Below are 6,000 nucleotides of genomic sequence, written 5' to 3'. Positions count from 1 at the left end.
ATATTAAAGCATCAAAATCATAGCAGTTCTCGTTCGTTGGCGCTTCCCAAGGTCCAGCTCACTGACAAGTTAGTGGCTAATCATTTTTTCTCTCTCTGGCAGTAAGAAAAGCTGCTGGGAGTTTGGACAGCTGTTTGGATCTCTCTTGGATTGTCCATTTTATCTTCCTGCCTAACGCTCCTCTGGGAATTAGGATTAAATTACAACAACGGGGAATCACAGGCATTCCCGTACCCCACTCCCAAACCGTACCCCAAGCTCAGGGTCGAGCAGATACTGGGTAGGAGTAGGGATTCAAGTGGTGGTGTGTTGTTTACAGGCTCAGTTACAGCACTGAGCTAAACAATAACAGCGTCTAAATACGGAATTAGATAACCAACGGATAGCATAGTTGCCATTTCTAGGATCCCTTGGTTATCTCTGCATGAATTGAGCTGGGGTTTTCTTATTATGCCCCTTTTGGTAACAAAGCCTGTGTTTTCCATTTTCATCTGATTTGTTTGTAAATTTAGCATGCTCTTGAAATTCCCCAGGGATCATACTAACCCAGATCTCCTCTTTATTTTCGCCCTAGCTCCAGAATTGATAGGAGCAAGAAATACAAACTTGTACTAATTTAGAACCCTGTAAATCATTCCTCCAAAGTAATTTTTTAGAAAAATCTCCGTCCAGAATTTGTTTCCTCCCCGTATCCCTGTGTTACCTTAGTGCCAGAGAAAGCAGAGCCTGTGGGTGCTGGAGAGACTCTTATATATATCGCAGCAAGCACGTTTCTCCCGCGGTGTTCGTACCACACGCAGAGCAGGCAGTGGGTCGGTCACACTGAGGGTCCCTGCAGCAGCAGAAACAAATGGGGAGCTTAGTTTTCGCAGGGATTTAGCATGTTTATTAGGATGATGCATATCACAGCCCAGAAAGGTTATCAAAAGCTCTACACTTAATGTGATACTATTTTTTTTTTCCTTTTTCCATCTATCACTCCAAGAAGAAACACCATCCCAACCTCAGTGATCAGGTTAAGACAGATTGTGGCCTATGGCTGCTGCCAGTTATGCTTCACCCAGATCAGTGGGGTGAGATGGTGGGCAAAAATAAGAGAAGAATTTTTCCCTTCAACCTTTAATATAATATTTGATCTTATGGCTGCACACAAAGCCTAGCTGTTAGGCTGGCTGTAGAAACCAACTTTACAGGCAGAAAAGAGTTCAACCAAGATTCTGCTCAATACTCCTCCAGAGGAAATATTTACGCTTAGATGGCAAAAAATCCCTGTCTTTTGGTCTGCATTTGCAGACGTGTTCAACTCCTTCTACTTCCAGGCCGTATCCAACCTGATTTGTATTGAACCTGGAACTATACCATTACTTTTCCATTTCTTTTTACTGTGGGGTTTTTTTGAACAGAAGGCTTACATTCATCATACAATTATACAGTTGTACCGATGGACGTAGTCGCTAATCCTACAGGTGTACGTGTATTCTTGCTCTTTTTTTTTTAGTTCTTATCAAACTTCTTTTACTTCCTTTCACCTCTTCCTTTGATTTTCACAGTATTCTCTTCCCCTCTCTCTTGCTCTTTCCCCTCTCTTACTCATATGGCTTTCCCAGCTTTGTTACTTCCAGGTTTTCCAGCTCCTTCCATACTTTACCAATCTTTTTAACTCTCTTCTCCCCCTGCACAAGTCTGTGCATGCTCTGCATATGAGAAACCAAGCGAGAGAAAGTTACTTTTGTCCTCTTGCAGCCACATCTGTACCTGTGTGCACCAGGGGAATTGCAGTATAGTGCTTGCAAGTGCACTAATAATTTTGGGAAAACAATGCTGCTCCAGGTTGTTCCAACACAGTTCTTGGGTGTCCATGTCCTTCGATTGGTGCCACTATAACACAGAAAGCAGACCTCAGAAAAGCGCTTCTTACTAGTATGGTCAGGCAAGAAAATAAACACCAACATATAACTCCAGCTACACCTGAGTAACTCAAGCCCTGATGCTGTAATGAGCTGTGCTTCCAAATGTACTTTTGATAGTTGGTTATATCCAAAGTATATATCCTGTAAGGAAATTTCAGCCTTTTTTCTTCACCCACATTATTCTTGCCATGTCATGTTATTGCTGGAAGAGTTTTCAAAACGACTAGCCCTCCCACAGTTTGCAGAATGATGTGTTCTATACAGTCCTCAATTGACCATATTTTTCTCAGGCTCCCATTTGGAATTTGGACATTACACAAACACTATAGAAACTCCAACTCTCCAGACACCTTTGTATGCCGTTCTGCCTATAGCAGCTGTGCATCTTCTTTGTCTCAGCAGAAAAATAATCTCTAATACACCGTTATTTTTTGGAAACAAAAAATTATTTTCCTTCTTTTGAAAGCGCATATGTACTTTTGGGTGTTTTAGCAAAGTCTAAATGGATGGACACCCAACACCAGCTGTACAGTAATAGGCATCGTATACCTAATATCTTGCTGCCCCTTCAAAACCCTCATTTCATGGTGAGGTTCACTTTGCTGCACCTGATCTTGTGCCTCTGCAGGGGGGTGACTGGCACATGATCAGGCACCAAACTACCAAGCACCAAATCCAAAACTTTCTGGCAAAAGCCTGAAGAAGTAGACAGTTGTACCATGTCTTCAGTGGGGGCATATTCGACTCTTTGGGACTGACAGCGGAATTCAGTTTGAGGGCCAAAGTGTCTTTCGTAGGATGTAGTGTACCTCCCATCATCACCTCACAGAAGGGACTCTTTGGCTGCTTGCGTGATATATCCAGCATCACAGGCCGCATGTCAGGTAGATAATGCCCGATATACAGGGCTTTAAAAATCAATGCCAACACTTTACCTTGCCCCAGAAGCTGATAAAAATCCTAGGAAAATGGTGGGGGTTCAATCAGTATTCCAAATCCTTCTGAGTTAAGCCCAAGGACAGCACAGAATAAAAAGTTCACCGCTCCCAGCAAGAGTCTACCTTATGCATTCACTTTTGGGGCATTAGAAATATTAGTAATTCTGTAAAATAGAGTTACTAAAATATAACAGCCAACACAGCTACAGTAGCACATTCATACCTATTGCTATAGGGCCTGTGTTCTTTTTTTATTTATTACCAGTTCAACTAATCACTTTTTTGCAAAAGGCGAATTCTGTAACACAGAGATTTTCGGTGGTCCTGAGTCTTTGGGCATCTAGACCTCTCAAAAGCTTCTCCCGGAGCTTGAGCCTCTGTGGTAGTACAGGAGCAGAAGCTTATCTTTTAACAGATAAAAATTGTTGTCAAGTTGAGTCAAGTTGCCTCTGCTATATCACAGAAGCAAAACCAGGACCACTGTGGTTTTATGCCACTGTGTCCTTGGGACAGACCGCCCCATGAACGTTTTCTAGAGAGCCCTCACTGCTCCATCTATACATTCACAGCAGGGGAAGCAGAAGGTGGTTTGCTCAGATGGTCCCTACTGGCCCCAGTATTCCTAGTAACAGGAAGATAACCATCCCTGCTTGGGAAAAATCTGTTCCTAAAGTTATGATTTCAAAATAAAAATACAGGAAAGAAGAGAGGACAGTATTTTTGCTACCAGGCTTGGACAGGATTTGGCCAGTCTGGGTGCTCTTCCTGTCTCTCCCGATGTTCCTGGATAGTCTTGGCTTGGCCGTTTCAAGCCTTGATGTACCTTGAAAACCAGGCTTGGTGTATAGAAATGCTGATTGAAAACCAAGCCTGATGTATAGAAACGCTGAGGGCCGGCAAATGCCAGGAAGGCTGGCGGGCTCCCCGCTCCTTTCTGCCCATCCTTTCTCCAAGGATGAAAATTCCCGCAGTTATCTGGGGCCACGGTACCGTCAGCTGCTGAACGGCAGAAGCCAGTACAAGCGTACAAGTTGTGATGCATTAAATATGGAAGAAACATTACAGGTTTTCTCAAAAGTGGAAAAGTTCATCCTTTAACTAACAACACTTTTCCAAACTGCCGTTGGTAACTTGTGTTAAAGGTGGATGCGCCCCTCCTTCCACAAGCCATAGAAGTCGGGCTAGTAGCATGGGCAAGTGAGATGTATAAAAGCTTTGTAGCTTTGTAAAACCCAGTTTGCTCCTTCTTTTTCCTGTAAGAAGCTTCCTCAGCTCTGAGAGATGAATAACTGGTCATATCTGAGTGTGACAATCTGAGTGCTATCTGAAAGAAATCAATATTTAATTCCTGCTGGTACCTGCCTGAGTTTCATTGTGTGTTATCAAAGACATCAGTCATGTTCCACAGTAGAGACTTCAACACATGAGATAAGGCCTCTTTCTACTCGGCACTTTGGGGAGAATTAAGCCTGCAACAATCAGTTCAAAACTCTATTAACCTAAACTCTTATACATATACACAGGCTGGATTGTGCTTGGCAAGATAAAGGATTTGCTTCTTTCTTACAGTGTTGTAAGTAGATAAAGACCCATCTAAGTGAACGTGTTTCCCTTGAACACAGGCAGGTTTTGAGACACAAACCACAAAGGTAAAGTGGACAAGAACAGGGATGGAAACGTTCACCTTTTTGGTGAATTTCAGATTTCTTTATCGATGTGGAAGTGTCTGTGCGTGCTCCACCAGTATTTTGAGGATGGAGAGAGAAGGCTGACTACGAACTGCCCTTTTCCTTTGTTCTTGCTGTTTTGTGAGATGCTTGAAGTTGAAATACAGAACAGATTAAGTGCCATCATGCAGTTTAACGACAGTACGTATTAAAAGTTCTGGGTCATCCCACTTAAATTTAATCACATAAGCTCAAAGCACCGTTGCCAAAGGCTTTCTGCAGGCAGGGAGCAGGGGACAGGCACTCAGGGCACTCTGAGCCACCCACTATGGGAATCTGCAGCCACCGCGCTGCTCACTGCCATGGCACAGGGAGGTAGGAGGCTCTTGGACTGATAATGTTGATGTAATTAAAAGCCAAGACCTGGGTTTACTTTTTGCACTTCCAGTCACGTTTCTATTTCTTTTGTAAATTTCGAACATTTTTGCAAACAGTTTCATAAAAAGTATGGGGTGTTTTTTTCCAAGCAGTCACAGCTGATGGTGCAGATACGAGAGGTTCCTGCTGCCGGGGTTACAGAGCAGCAGTTTCTCAGTTTCTACTTTTTACTTCTTCCTTAAATTCTTTTGCTTTTGGCTCACAGTACCAAACCCTACTGCAGGTTATCTCTACCTGTCTGTGCCCTCAGGGGCAAATACATTGTTCAAGGCACAGGACTTTGCTTCATTTCTAATTTAACCAAACCTCACGCACAACACAATGCTCCAGCATCCAGCTAGAAACAGGTATGGCCCACCCACAGCAGCACGAACACGTATGTCCTTACAACATCCCTATTAGGCAGGGAAGAACCAATATTCCCAGTTTACTGGCAGGGAGCCAAGGTGCAAGGAAACAAAATTATTTGCCCCAAATCACACAGACTGTTTGGAACATCGCTAGGAATTGGCTGCCAGGATCTTTAGTGCATCTAGATTTATAACCCCAAGACATATGTACATGTGACAGCCTCCCATTATATTGTGTGGGCATGATATAGGTGTGTACATATAAAAAATACATATATACATGTATATATAAAAGTTGATAAACATTTTTAATTGTCTTCATATAAAGGATTATGGGGTAAAAAAAAAGCAGGCTATATGAGTAGCATGGAAACATTTCAGTCAAAAAACCTTGAAGGGGTTTTTAAGGATGGGAAACAAATGTCTCTGGCTAGATATTTGTAATTATAAAGCAAAATGGAGCAATTATCTGTTTGCACAGAGATAATGCCTTGAAATACGCTAAATATTTCCCTGTGGCCATTATCGGGGAAAGTGTGGTCATGGCTGGATGAATTGGCTGGTGAAAGTACTGTGATTCACATGCAGGGTGGAAGGGTAAAAATGCAGATCTGTCTCCCACATCGTTACTAACTTCTCAGGGTAACTAAAAAAATTAAAAAGGAAAAAAATACACTTGCTTTAATCAACTAACCAC

Source organism: Falco cherrug, chromosome 13 (genome assembly GCF_023634085.1).
Source record: "Falco cherrug isolate bFalChe1 chromosome 13, bFalChe1.pri, whole genome shotgun sequence".
In the NCBI taxonomy this organism is placed as follows: Eukaryota; Metazoa; Chordata; class Aves; order Falconiformes; family Falconidae; genus Falco; species Falco cherrug.
This window is presented reverse-complemented; position numbering follows the sequence as displayed.